The sequence below is a fragment of the Tachypleus tridentatus genome, chromosome 1, assembly GCF_004210375.1.
Source record: "Tachypleus tridentatus isolate NWPU-2018 chromosome 1, ASM421037v1, whole genome shotgun sequence".
Taxonomy (NCBI): domain Eukaryota; kingdom Metazoa; phylum Arthropoda; class Merostomata; order Xiphosura; family Limulidae; genus Tachypleus; species Tachypleus tridentatus.
Genome location: NC_134825.1, coordinates 18,387,271 through 18,403,144, shown reverse-complemented (window position 1 = coordinate 18,403,144; position 15,874 = coordinate 18,387,271). Strand labels below are relative to the sequence as shown.

Below are 15,874 nucleotides of genomic sequence, written 5' to 3'. Positions count from 1 at the left end.
AATGTTATATATATATATAAGACTAGTGAGTATTTTGAGAAAGTGTGTAGCTTTTTGGTAGTTTCTGCTTTACTTTTTTAAAAATTCGTGTGATAGAGTGAAAGAAAGTGTGGGGATAACTTCTAGTTTGTAATACATTATGAATTTTTGAACTTTACAAGTAAGACAGAAGTCGACAAAGCAGATATCATACGCTCTGTTTAGAAAATTTAGAAGGGTGCTATGCTCAAAGAAGTCGGCCTTGAAACTGTCTAGATATGTGTATAAGACAGCAAGTATTCTATTTTAAATATTGTAGTAAATACTTTGTTTATTTAGACGTATAGAAAAGTTTTCTTTTGCCTCACATGTAAAATTTGTTTCCCGCTACTGGGACACAGTAAGACTACGAATTTACAACGCTAAAATCAGGGTTTCGATTCTCCTCGGTGGACACAGCAGATAACCCGGTGTGAATTTGCTATAAAAACAAACCAACAAAAAAAAAAACACGTGAAGTTCGTACATGAATGTTGTGCGCTAAGGTTTTCTAAAATCGTATATTATATATGATCAAATCAATCAAATGCCACCCGATTCCTGAAGGGCCGCAACTGCTGCGGTTACTTTAACAGGCTGATTTTTTAAGTAAGTAGGTTGTTAGCCTACTGCACAACCCCCAACATGGAGAACAATTTCCCAACCCAGCGAGGAGAATCGAACCGCTGATTTTAGGGTGTAAATCCGGAGACATACCGCTGTACTAACGGGGACCTTACATATGATACTGGTCTGTAATAAAGGGGCCATCTACAAATAAGTTCACGCAAGCATATGGGGATCTCAGCTAGAAGTAGACATAAACTGACTAATCCATTTTACTGTTGCTGTTTAAATCTCTTCTTCCTAAACTTTCGATTGAAACCGAAAACTCGCTTAATATATAACGTTGTTGTTTTGTAGTTAAAATATTGTGTACTAACTTTTCGGGCACGGCATGGCCAGGTGGGTTAAGGCGTGCGACTTGTAATCTGAGAGTCGCGGGTTTGCATCCCCGTCGCACCAAACATGCTCGCCTTTTCAGCCGTTATAATGTGACGGTCAATCCCACTATTCGTTGGTAAAAGAGTAGCCCAAGAGTTGGCGGTGGGTCAAAACAAATCATACCTTATTTTGTTTTGGGTGTGTTATTCCGGTTTAAAGGCTTCTTTTTATTTTGTAGATTTGTTTTAGGTGTAAGGTTGTGCCTAAGCCTAAAGATTCGATTGACAAGGACAGGGTGATCATGCCAGTAGATTTGTTCAGTTTCAACTTTAAGTTGTTTTCGTGTTGAGGATTATATACATGATTATAGCCTGAGTTTTGCTTGGATTTAGGTTGATTCTCCATTTCTTGCACCACGAAATAGTAGTGTAACCGAATGAGTAACTTATAAAAGGAGTTGAGTGACGCCATGAAGGTTACCTGGGTTTTCCAGAAGTGTTTTTCAATATTTTTTTACTGTACTATTGTAAGTGTCTTGTTTCCGATGCAACACTGTTAAAAACGAAAGTGTTATGAAGACACTGTCGTATTAAACAGACCACGTTTATCAACACCAACGCAGTATTTGTTTGTTTGAATTTCGCACAAAGCTACTCGAGGGCTATCTGTGCTAGCCGTCCCTAATTTAGCAGTGTAGGACTAAAGGAAAGGCAGCTAGTCATCACCACCCACCGCTAACTCTCGGGCTACTCTTTTATCAACGAATAGTGGGATTGACCGTCACATTATAACGCCCCCACGGCTGAAAGGGCGAGCATTTTGGTGCGACCGGGATTCGAACCCACGACCCACGGATTACGAGTCGAACGCCTTAACACACTTGGCCATGTCGCGCTTCCAACGTGGTAACACCACCAATCGAGATCAATTACGAGAAGTCAGCTGTTGTCACTCTTGGACAAAAAATTAAATTTGTTCTACAGTAAAAAACTGTTATAATTATAAAATTAACTTTAATTTGGCGTTAACTGTTGTATTAGAAACGCTGACTTGTTCTGATTGAAATACTGTCACAAGAGCAATAAACAAATTCTTTATCAGACTTCACTAAAGACATTTTTCCTGATTTGATTACCGACTTCTGAGTCAAGTGTGAAAATACTCTTGACGAATGTTTCTTTAAATTATTACTGAACTTTTCGAATGTATTTCACCGTTTCTCTTAAAAGAAAAACACGTTTCTTGGGTAAACAGCAATGTTTTGAAACGTTCAGATTGATATATTTCAGTGCATAAAATAAATTTTTACGTAGAACTTTGGGAAACACAAAAATCCCATCTTGACCTTCAGATACAAATCCTTGCAATGCAATGTTTGTGTTTTTTATACAGGATTTATTATAACTCGATTAACAAAGGTTAAAAAAATGACTGAATACATTAGTTATCGTGAAACACAAAGGTCCAAGGATTAAGCAAAATAACTTACTTAACAAAAGACATTATATAATGGTGCTTAATAAATTACAAGGTTAAAGAATTAAAAACTGCTTGATTTTAAATTATACACAATGGGCTATATGGGCTCTATTCACCACGGGGAATCGAAGTCTAACAAAACTACACACCTGAAGAACAGTTTATAAGGCTTTGTCTGAAATAAAGAAGTTAATGATAAAATATGCTAATGTTTCATTCCAGAATCTGGACATGTCGATTTATAAAATAAAAATTTTCGAGATTGCAAAACATCTTTAACTTTGTGATATGCATAAGGAAAATTATAAATACGTCATTAAAAACTGTTAGGTATAGTGTACAAGTAGCGCAGAAACACCTTTAGATAAATCCTGTACGATTCTCACACACACACACACACACAAAATCAATAAACACCGAACAATTATTTTAAAAGCTGTTATCATCTTCAGAGATACCTCAACAGTTCAATATTATTCAAGCTGAGGAAAGAATACCATTTGTGTGGAACATGTCATGGATTATTTGTTAATACTGTAATACGAGGATTAGGTTTTTTACATAAATATTATATAATATAATCATGAAGGAAAAAATACGAAACTAAACGATAAAGATGCCATTAAGTTAAACTTATAAAGTTGAAATGGGAACACACAAATTTGTTAATTACGACACTGAAGAACTTATAATTATTTGAAATGTTATAAATTTAAACAAATCAAACCAATGAACTAATAAGTGTTTTCTAAAATGAGAAACGCTGGTCTTGTTTCTTTTCAGTATTATTTCTGGGCCGATTTACATTAATTAATCACAAACTTCTGTCTATTTGTTACAAATAAAAAATAATTATAAGCCGTTTCTCAAGCTTTTAACCTTTTGTGTACAAATTACTATTGTAAATACAACCACAATTAACGAATATTAACAGACAGCTACACGTATAGCGTTGCGTTAAATACTTTTCTCTTTAGCACTGATTTTTACTAATGCCATGAGAAAGCACAAATAGGATAACAATAACCAGCTAAGCTTGAATTCAAGTACTTTCAATACATCATTGTGTCCGGGTATAATTATTTGTATCTGTTGAAGCTACTTGACCACCACTACGAAAGGTTAATAACGCAAAACAGCTAGGTGACTGACTTTTAAGGTTTTTGCTTACCAACTAACTTAACATCTTCATACGCTGTTAATTTTCAAAATAACGTTTTTTTTCCTGCCTTCAATATCACACTTTGTTAAACAGTAACTAATAAAACACTTCACAATTATCTCCACTCTCGTTAACATGACCACAAACGTAAGACATTTGTAAGTTTATTCAAGTCTGTTTCTTAGTTTCTTTTCATCAGCTTGTCTGTCAATATCTTCTATTAGTTGTCCATATTCTTCAGGTGTCAATTCCTCGTCCATTTCCTCTCCTTCTTGCTTAAGGCTTCTCTTCTCTCTGTGTGAGCTTTCCTTTCTACTTATGGCCTCCACGCAGAGAACAATGAAGGAATTGTTACAAGAGTATTCATCTTGTCCTAACAGATGGTTCTGTGTCAAGGAACTAGTCAGTCCATGGTTCGTTAAGCTACTGCTCTGCCAAGAGTCACAGTAATTGTTCTTATCTCGAACTCCAACTTTGTTCGATCCATGCCATACGATTTTCTGTGGCCTGCACAAAATAAAAAAAAAAAATTATATACATATCTTAACTGAACTTTAAGTTTTTTATGTTGAAAATACATATTATATGATGCAATCCATAATTATTCTAGTATTATTACAAGAAATAACGAACAATGATATAATGAAAGTGAGTTTTCAACCCAATACTGAATCATTGGTATGGTACAAAGCAAAAGTCATACAAGTGCTTATATTATTCATGTTTCTTACCAGGAGTTTTCAAATAATACATTTCTTCCATCAAATGAATAAATCCGAGGAGGAAATAAAACGTCCCTCCATTCCCTGTAAATATGTCTTTCCAAGAATTGAACAACACTTGCTCCTGGAAGTCAAGAACAAATCAGTTTTCAATCAAAGATAACATAACATAATGTTTAGGGACAACAACGAACCTCATGGTCCATCTTGACTGTCCCATTCTTTTAGCTAAACTAAAACTATTAAATAAAAAAGATTAAAATATATAAATCCAGCCCTTATCACTCATATACCTCTATCAGGTTTTCTTTTAAACTCAACCAAATTTAGTGCCGCCACAACATTCAAAGGCATCTCATTTGTAACAGATTTAATGTTGTACATTTATTTTAATATCTACGTTTGTTTCAGTTTAATCCATGTAACGTATATTGTTAAATATGTATTGCGCAAGTTCCGCCTGTTTTCTAAATTTGTAGATTCCCAAGTGTAAGAACCAACAATATATGTTTACAAAAATACGAACGTATCTTCGAATATTGTTCAACTTTCAAGAATCTCACCTAATGTGTATAAAAGTTAACCATCACAAAACGCCGAGAGACAGTTTTTTGAATATTGCTGATCTGCTACAGTTATTATACTTTAATCCTCGGAAGCTATAATTGTTACAAACTCTTATAAATCGGAAAACTACAGATATTTGACTAGGAACGTTTATAGCTTTTCAACATTACAAGCTTTAGTTTGTTGGTTGTTTTTTATTCCGCGCTAAGATACGAAATCCAGAGCTCTAGTATAGGGCACAATGATAATTAGGTATGTATAAAAGTCCAAAAATTATATTGATTTAATATAGACGCCATCAAAACAAATGCTATAAATCATCATTCAGAATAGATGTAATACTTACAAAACTAGTTGAAGTTAGATTTGTTTTGTTTGTTTTGAATTTCGTGCAAAGCTACTCGAGAGCTATCGGCGCTAGCTGTCTCCAATTTAGCAGTGTACGACTAGAGGAAAGGCAACTTGTCATTACTACCCACTGCCATCTCTTGGGTTACTCTTTTACAAACAAACAGTGAGATTGAACGAAACTTATAATGACCCTATGACTGAAAGAGCGAGCATGTTTGGTGTGACAGGGATTCGAACCGGCGACTCTAAGATTACGAATTAAGTGCCCCTTAACCACCTGGGCATGTTGGGCTACACAAACTCCAGTGAAGTAACTTCAGACGTTAGTACTTCTACGAGGGCATTACATATGTAGCTTCTATGAAAAGCAAGTTTGTGAACTGAGTTAGGCTAAGCAAGAATAGAACTAGCTAGCTAGCATTCCTCTCAAGTGTAGAGTGGATCAACTCTGAATTAATTCACTCGTCGTGGACCTGGACCGTCGATAAAATATTTATTTTCAGATCAGACAGAAGACTGAATCTTGTTTGTGACTTTGTAAAACTTTTATATAAACTATCATTTGTAATAACCGTTATAATAAATTGTGTTATTATTTGTATATTAAAATATATTTGTACAGAGAAAGAAAATTGTGTGTACCAATCTTGTTAGCAAATATCATAAATCTGATACATATAAACATTTAATTAACTTCTAAATTAAAACTAAAATCTCTGGCAATTTGAAATAGCAATAGGCAACGTACATAACATAATAACTTGGAGACTCGTCCAATATAAATTATAATACCTAACACATTCGAAAGGTTTGTTTGTTTTTTGAATTTCGCACAAAGCTACTCGAGGTCTATCTGTGCTAGCCGTCCCTAATTTTGCAGCTAGTCATCACTACCCACCGCCAACTCTTGGGCTACTCTTTTACCAATGAATAGTGGGATTGACCGTCACATTATAACGCCCTCACAGCTATAAGGGCGAGCATGTTTGGCGCGACGGGGATGCGAACTCACGACCGTCTGATTACGAGTCGCACGCCTTAACGCGCTTGGCCATGCCGGGCCCATTCGAAAGGCCAATCTTTTAAAACTCGTTTTAAAGTACCAGTGTCTACCACTGCTGGTATTTATTTTAAAAAAGGGACTTGTCCAATTCATAAAGTTGTGTTGTCCTGTTATTTTCAGAATACAACATAAAGAAATCAGAGAAGTTCATCCTATCAACCCTCTGTATCATCTTGTACACTTTAATAAGATCACCTTTTACCCTCAAGGTAAAATAAGATATTTTGACTAATCTCTTTAGATAATCCTTTTCAATAACTCAATATTCCGTCTTAGATAAGGAAAACAAAACTGCAGAAAGTGTTCCAAATGAGACTTAACTAGTGATTCGTATAAAGGTATGATTACCATCTTCTAACATGTAATTAATATATCTATACTTACATTCTAAATTTGTATTAGCTATTCTACAAGCAATAGAGCACTGCATTGGTAGCTTAAATGAACTGTTCATCACTATGCAAAAATCTTTTTCATTAGTTACAGTACTGAGTGGGTCCTCATTTGTATCAGGTCATCCCATAAGTAATGTCCAGACATTTAATACAGAAAGTGCATCATCATTTCTGTCTTTGTAGAAGGTTTTAATGACTAAAATATGTAGTGGAACGTGTATAAAAATATTCAGACAAATAAAAGAAACGAACCCAACTCTACTTTTTCAGATCATCAATCAAATAAAGCCTTATGAAGATGGTTGTTTCTGAGTAGCACATTAGGCATATAATATTTTATGAGTTTTATAAAAGGCAATAGTGCAGCAGAAACACAGTAATTCAAGGTGTTTATAGTGCAGAGTCTCTCAATGAAAGAAAATGTCAAAGGTGGTTCCTGATCTGAACTTCTGAAACCAAGTGATGCGCCACATTCAAGTTATCCTGTTGAATTTAATGATGACTTGCTGCTGTCTGCAGCTGATGAAGACTGTGCTATAACAGTTGAAGAACTACCACAGAAGCTTACATGTAATTCAACCCATTCAACAGTTCACTGTCATCTGCAACAGCTCTGAAAGATGTGAAAACTTGGAAAATGGGTCCCCCATGATTTGACAGACACTGATCTTAGAGCAAGAGTGGACATTTGTATTTCTCTACACTCTTGTGAACATAACTCACCTTTCTTGGACAGGTTAGTGACTGGAAATGAAAAATAGATATCTTATAAAAATGTTAAGCACCACAAACAATGGCTCAGTGCAGGTAATGCACAGCCCAAAATGGATTTTTTCCCTAGGAAAGTCTTGTTAAGTGTTTGGTGGGATATCGTTGGTGTGATCTACTTTGAGTTGCTTCCATTCAATGTAATGATAACATCAGGCTTCTATTGCCAACAGTTAGAGTACTTGAATGTTGCACTGAAAGAAAAGAGGCCTGCTTTGGTCAATCGTAAAGATGTTGTGTTACACCAGGATAATGCACGGCCCCTTACAGCAAGGCTCATATCTGCAAAGATTGAAGAGCTAGACTGGAAAAAACTTCCACATTCTCCTTATTCTCCAGACCTTGCCCCATCTGTTTATCATCTATTTAAAAGTTTGCAGAACTATCTTGAAGGAAAAGAGCTTGGAACACATGAAGATATCAAAACTACCCTCTCTAAATTCTTTTCCTCCAAATCCCATGAATTTTATAGAAGTGGCATTCGAAAGCTTGTGAATCATTGGCAGAAAGTAATTAATAATAATAGAACACACGTTATTAAATAAATAACATTAAAATCGGTTGAACTCCTTCTCTTTTCCTGAACCTAAAATCGGACATTACTTAAGGGATCACCTGATATTAAACGTGTGATCCAGATTACAGCATAACATAATGATTTGGGGCAACAAGGAACCTATTTGTCCATCCAGGCTGTTCCAATCTCTGAACTTAACTAAAACTATTGTTTTAAATCTTAAAACAAGCCAGTATTATTCATATACTCAGGAATTTTTTTTAATCACTTAAAGTTGCTGCCTCTGTAACATCCAAAGTTAACCAACCTATTTAAAAAATAAAATTATGTTAACCAAAGGCAGCTTATACCGTGCCTAAATCCATACTTGTGTCCCCTAATTCCATAACTTTGACTTTAAAGTACGAAAAATGCTGATGCATCAACATTATGAAATCCTCCTCTTAAAACCCTGCTAATTTCTCACAGTGTGTACTTCTCTTTACTTCAACTTTAGTTAGGATAGCCTCCAACCTGCAAACTCTACATACAAGTTGGACGTCCTCACTACTAGCTTCCCTTAAAGTGCATAACAGTTCAGATTTCCCAAATAAAACTCAATCATTGCATCTTTCACCCCTAATAAATTGGGAATATTTAACCCTCAAATTGGCTTAACCATTGTATTATTTGTCAAAATAAACACTCGATACTCTGATTAAATACCAGTAGCCTGTTGTTAACACTGTTAAGCCTAAATTTGACAGTTAACTAGTTTTGAAGACTGTATTTATTAAATAACACAATGCATTTAATTTGTCTTACAATCTCACCGCAAGTTGAATTATAACTAAGCCTAAAGAACCGTTATATGTAACTAAGCATAATCTAACGTTATACTGCACATTAAACTACCAAAATCTAAACTGCTGTGGTCTTCAATCTTACTAAGTCTAGTAAACTGTTTGCTATTCAACTCTGTTTTCTAAAGATAAAAATAAAACTAAATAACATTTTAAAAAACAATAGTATTAAAAACCTAGCTCTCTAGTATCTTCTCTTTTTATATAGCACATTAAACATTATGTTTTATTATGTTTTTTATATTTTCTTGTTCCACCTGTAAAAAGTATGGAAAAAATAGAGCTAATACTACAAGAGTATCCCATTAGTCAAGAAGCTATGAGGTTTTCTCTTTGTTTATTGGTTCCAAATACAGTGATACAGAGGTTGTTTTAATTACTTTTTGTGTTATACCACAAAGAGTAAATGGCATATGAACTTGCTATATTTTTTTTTCAAAATACTTGTATTACTATAGAGCAGGTTATTTCAAACGGAAATGGGAGAAGATTATGCAATACTACACAGCAACTTTCTGTGCAGAGTCCTCCTTCTTTTGAACCGATAACTTAAAATGAATGCAACTAGCCGAAAGCCACCAACGATTGGTGGATTCTTGCCTAACCGAATAGTGGGATTTGACTGTCAATCTTAAAATGCACCCAAGGTTACAATAGCTCAGTAGCTATATACAATGGAAAAAGCAGAACAACAGGTAGTGAGTACAATTACTGTGTTGGACCTACATGTAGAATATACCACTGTTGTACTAGAACTACACGTAAAGAGTACCATTACTGAGTTTCATCTACATGTAGAATCTACCACTGTTGTAGTAGAACTACACGTAAAGAGTACCATTACTGAGTTTCATCTACATGTAGAATCTACCACTGTTGTACTAGAACTACACGTAAAGAGTACCATTACTGAGTTTCATCTACATGTAAAATATACGACTATTGTAGTAGAACTACACGTAAAGAGTACCATTACTGAGTTTCATCTACATGTAGAATCTACCACTGTTGTACTAGAACTACACGTAAAGAGTACCATTACTGAGTTTCATCTATATGTAAAATATACGACTATTGTAGTAGAACAACACGTAAAGAGTACCATTACTAAGTTTCATCTACATGTAGAACATACCACTGTTGTAGTAGAACAACACGTAAAGAGTACAATTACTGAGTTTCATCTACATGTAAAATATACTACTGTTGTAGTAGAACAACACGTAAAGAGTACCATTACTGAGTTTCATCTACATTTAAAATATACTACTGTTGTAGTAGAACAACACGTAAAGAGTACCACTACCGAGTTTCATCTACATGTAAAATATACTACTGTTGTAGTAGAACAACACGTAAAGAGTACCATTACTGAGTTTCATCTACATGTAGAATCTACCGCTGTTGTAGTAGAACCACACATAAAAAGTACCATTACTAAGTTTCATCTACATCTAAATAGTACAGTTAATGTGTTTGATCTACATCTAAATAGTACAGTTACTGCGTCTGATCTACATGTAAAGGGTACAGTTACTTTGTTTGGCCTACATCTAAATAGTACAGTTACTGTATTTGATCTACATGTAAAGGGTACAGTTACTTTGTTTGGTCTACATCTAAATAGTACAGTTACTGTGTCTGATCTACATGTAAAGGGTACAGTTACTTTGTTTGGTCTACATCTAAATAGTACAGTTACTGTGTTTGATCTACATGTAAAGGGTACAGTTACTTTGTTTGGTCTACATTTAAATAGTACAGTTACTGTATTTGATCTACATGTAAAGAGTACAGTTACTTCATTTGGCTTACATCTAAATAGTACAGTTACTGTGTTTGATCTACATGTAAAGGGTGCAGTTACTTTGTTTGGTCTACATCTAAATAGTACAGTTACTGTGTCTGATCTACATGTAAAGGGTACAGTTACTTCGTTTGGTCTACATCTAAATAGTACAGTTACTGTGTCTGATCTACATGTAAAGGGTACAGTTACTTCGTTTGGTTTACATCTAAATAGTACAGTTACTGTGTCTGATCTACATGTAAAGGGTACAGTTACTTCGTTTGATCTACATCTAAATAGTACAGTTACTGTGTCTGATCTACATGTAAAGGGTACAGTTACTTTGTTTGGTCTACATCTAAATAGTACAGTTACTGTGTTTGATCTACATGTAAAGGGTACAGTTACTTCGTTTGGTCTACATCTAAATAGTACAGTTACTGTGTCTGATCTACATGTAAAGGGTACAGTTACTTTGTTTGGTCTACATCTAAATAGTACAGTTACAGTGTTTGATCTACATGTAAAGGGTACAGTTACTTCGTTTGGTCTACATCTAAATAGTACAGTTACTGTGTCTGATCTACATGTAAAGGGTACAGTTACTTCGTTTGATCTACATCTAAGTAGTACAGTTACTGTGTCTGATCTACATGTAAAGGGTACAGTTACTTTGTTTGGTCTACATCTAAATAGTACAGTTACAGTGTTTGATCTACATGTAAAGGGTACAGTTACTTCGTTTGGTCTACATCTAAATAGTACAGTTACTGTGTTTGATCTACATGTAAAGGGTACAGTTACTTCGTTTGGTCTACATCTAAATAGTACAGTTACTGTGTTTGATCTACATGTAAAGGGTACAGTTACTTTGTTTGGTCTACATCTAAATAGTACAGTTACTGTGTCTGATCTACATGTAAAGGGTACAGTTACTTTGTTTGGTCTACATCTAAATAGTACAGTTACTGTGTCTGATCTACATGTAAAGGGTACAGTTACTTTGTTTGGTCTACATCTAAATAGTACAGTTACTGTGTTTGATCTACATGTAAAGGGTACAGTTACTTTGTTTGTTCTACATCTAAATAGTACAGTTACTGTGTATGATCTACATGTAAAGGGTACAGTTACTTCGTTTGGTCTACATCTAAATAGTACAGTTACTGTGTCTGATCTACATGTAAAGGGTACAGTTACTTCGTTTGGTCTACATCTAAATAGTACAGTTACTGTGTTTGATCTACATGTAAAAGGTACAGTTACTTTGTTTGGTCTACATCTAAATAGTACAGTTACTGTGTTTGATCTACATGTAAAGGGTACAGTTATTTCGTTTGGTCTACATCTAAATAGTACAGTTACTGTGTTTGATCTACATGTAAAGGGTACAGTTACTTCGTTTGGTCTACATCTAAATAGTACAGTTACTGTGTTTGATCTACATGTAAAGGGTACAGTTACTTTGTTTGGTCTACATCTAAATAGTACAGTTACTGTGTCTGATCTACATGTAAAGGGTACAGTTACTTCGTTTGGTCTACATCTAAATAGTACAGTTACTGTGTTTGATCTACATGTAAAGGGTACAGTTACTGTGTCTGATCTACATGTAAAGGGTACAGTTACTTTGTTTGGTCTACATCTAAATAGTACAGTTACTGTGTTTGATCTACATGTAAAGGGTACAGTTACTTCGTTTGGTTTACATCTAAATAGTACAGTTACTGTGTTTGATCTACATGTAAAGGGTACAGTTACTTCGTTTGGTCTACATCTAAATAGTACACTTACTGTGTTTGATCTACATGTGAAAGGCACTGCTGCTGCTGTAGACATTCACATTCAGAAAATTATAAATGTATAATTCTAAAGTGACGAAAACGCCATGTTTTCTTAGATTATAATACTGTATTAATGACTGTATGTGAACCATATTTTTACAGCTTGAAACGCTACTTGCTTCTTTAGTAAAGGAGACACAGGCAGACATATTTACAACTAGTTACTGAACTGTTGAGAGATATGCAAAATTTTGAAACATAATAATATTGTCAGTAATTGCTGATCCAAAAAGGTATGCAGCACATAGATGAGAATTAAAAACTGGCTTAATAAGTAGTGAGGCTGATTTAATATACCAGCTTAAATGGTAACGTCATGAAACTAAAACGTAGAAGGATTGGAATGAATTGATTCATTTGTTGGGTACTCCAACTGAATTGATTGAATAGTTGGGTTCTCCAACTGGTATCGAAAGTTTGGAGTAAAATCCCAATAATGTGTCACGTGTCCAGATTAGGAGATTTAGTTTGGTTCTAAACCCTTATACTTGGCTAAAAATGTAAAATAATTAGTACAATAATAGAATAGAACAACGAGATAAATAAATGGATATTACACACACACACACACGTATATAATATCAAAAACATTAACTAGTACTTTTATAAAAAGCAGCTTACAAGAAAAAATGATTCCAACTTAAACTATCACAGAACAATTTGCACAACGAGCACAACTTTAAAACAACCTACTCATAATCTGAACAATTGAAAAAATTTACAGCTTTTAAGAGCAAAAGTAAAAGAGGTTTATAAATTAGACATAAAGAGGAAATTCTCTCAAACAATGGATGGATACTTGAAACTATCTTACTCTGTAAGTTGTGTTCACCTCAATGGCATTCTCAGTTTGAACTTTGACCTTTCAATCTATAAACTGACAAGCTAGCTACCAGGTCATGTCAGTCCTATTTCACTAAGAATAATTATCCAATAGTATATAAAAATGAAAAGGATCTAAAGATCTCCATTATGGTGTTTTGAAATGCTTGTTTAATTTAAAATAGGCCCGGCATGACCAAGCGTGTTAAGGCGTGCGACTCGTAATCTGAGGGTCGCGGGTTCGCATCCCCGTCACACAAAACATGCTCGCCCTTTCAGCCGTGGGGGCGTTATAATGTGACGGTCAATCCCACTATTCGTTGGTAAAATAGTAGTCCAAGAGTTGGCGGTGGGTGGTGATGACTAACTGCCTTCCCTCTAGTCTTACACTGCTAAATTAGGGACGGCTAGCACAGATAGCCCTGGAGTAGCTTTGTGCTAAATTCAAAAAACAAACAATTTAAAATAGCTATGCTACAGTAATAATTATAAAGATATTTAATCAAATGTTTTGGAATCTACAAATTCTATCATAAGTGATCTTAATATATATATATATTTATATATATACACACTGAGGTAATATAAATGTCGTTTTAAGTAACTTGGTACATCAAAAATAAAAATAAAATTTAAAAAGAGTACTGAAATATAATGCATATATATATATATATATATTAAGGACTAAAACAATATGGAGTTTATATTTGCTTCTTTTATTCATATACACAATGAAAACACCACATTCTGTTTCTGATAATAAATAAGTTTAAATCTATGGCCTCAGAATCATCTACACTGAAAATGCTCACCCTTACAGCTATGGAGCCGTTATAAAGTGAAAGTCATTATTCGTTAGTAAAGAACTGGGATGGGCAGTATAGACCAGCTGGTTTTCCTGTAGTCTGTCATTACTAAATAAGGGTCAGCTCACGCAGATAGCCCACAGATAGATTTAAGCATAATTAAACAAAGTTTTTCGTGGCTTCTTATTAGATCCATGAATGTTGAGCATAAGAAACATTGAACTAGTTGGGACAAAATACAGACTCTGTATTTTAACTTTTTACTGTGTAACAGTAATAACAATTCAGAACGTGGAGATGTTACATGAGGTACAGTAAATATATAATTTATATTTTCACGACTACAATATGCCAGTTGGTTATAATACCTTAAGTGATAGGTGGTTGGTAATTATAAACAAATGAAATGCAGCCAATGTAGACATGTATAATTCCAGGACTATAAAATTATTAGAATCTCAGTCACACACACAAACACAATTTACCAATACGTTTTTATAATATTAAACGTCAGTACTAGACGTTAATACTTTCTGTATAAATGTTATCAAGTTTACCTACCTTGATATTAACAATGGGTGATTTTCGATCCTTATAGTAGACAATACTGTTTAAGTCTTGAACCTTTGAAGCTAAGAAGGCTCGAAATGTTCCTCGTAACTTGGCTTGTCTGGCCTGCCTGTAACAGTTATAATCTACTCCTCTCACGCCATGCATGTCTCCGTTCATTGGTTGATTTAATGCAGCCATTCGTAACTGAAATAATGTATTACAGGTTTAGTTGAATTCTGTTCCTTTCAAAATTAAGGTAAAGTTCTAATTAGAAATGTGAAAAACATGTATCATTGATTCTCGTTGTTTCTTATGTAAGGGGAAATAAAAAGATAGGAACCACAGTTATCTAAATCAATTGTTCCCAAACTCCTTTGGTCTGAGGTTTTCTTGATGTTAATAAAAATTGGAAGCCCCCAACCCATAAAAATGAGTTAAAATGTGATTTTAAAATGTTCTCTACCACTTTAGCATGGTGACTGAATAATAGCGAAGTAGTAAAAACAATAGCACCTGTTTCGACATACTGTATCACTTAATTAATTCAATATAATTTATATTGGCTTATTGGTTACTTAGAATCAAAATTAATTCAGCATCTTCGTTTTCAGCCCGTTTCTTGGCGGCTCCTACTTTGAAAAGCACTGATATAAATGACTAGGTGAAAGTTAATCTATATCTGTTTTATGTGTTAGTTGCGACTCTGTAGTGAACTTGTGTTGTTTTACAGATTTTATAATATACTGGCACAGGAAGGAACTAGTACTACTTTTATATAATAATTTTAAAATTGTTGGTCAAAATATATACTTTATTATCGTTTGATAGCTTACGCATCTGCTTTCCTTTCAAATTTTCAAATAAATCTTTTGTTTTTTTCTTATAAATTAACACTCATGTAAAATGATATTGAAACTGTTATTAACATGTGCTTTGCTAGAGGAAGGCTAATCCTTTAGTCCAACTAGAAGAATATTCATAAGTTCAGTCTTGTCCACAAGTAGTTTTTATAGATGGATCACAAACTTTTAATATGAACATATTCACCCACAATTTACCAGCTGACCCCCAAAAAGAACAGTATGTGATGGAAGGAAACCAGTAGAAAAAAATCTTCTTTTTAGTTGTGTTGTTGTCATTGAATGTGTTATTATTCTGAGAGGAATTACAAGAGGTGTGTGTTTGTGTGTTGTCAGGCTGTGTGGATATTTTGAAAACCCAGTTTACATTGG

At 34.2% G+C, this 15,874-nt stretch overlaps 1 pseudogene across 1 annotated transcript in view; it reads right to left on the bottom strand.

The window, feature by feature from the left end:
* Positions 1-2,337: 2,337 nt before the first annotated feature.
* The window catches only part of LOC143244118 (uncharacterized), a 271,994-nt pseudogene continuing 258,457 nt past the window's right edge, over positions 2,338-15,874 (bottom strand). Inside the window, exons 32-34 of the transcript XR_013024901.1 lie at positions 14,652-14,846; positions 4,336-4,450; positions 2,338-4,111 (exon numbers count right to left, since the gene is read on the bottom strand). The product of XR_013024901.1 is annotated as an uncharacterized LOC143244118 (transcript). The remainder of the gene's footprint in view (positions 4,112-4,335; positions 4,451-14,651; positions 14,847-15,874) is intronic.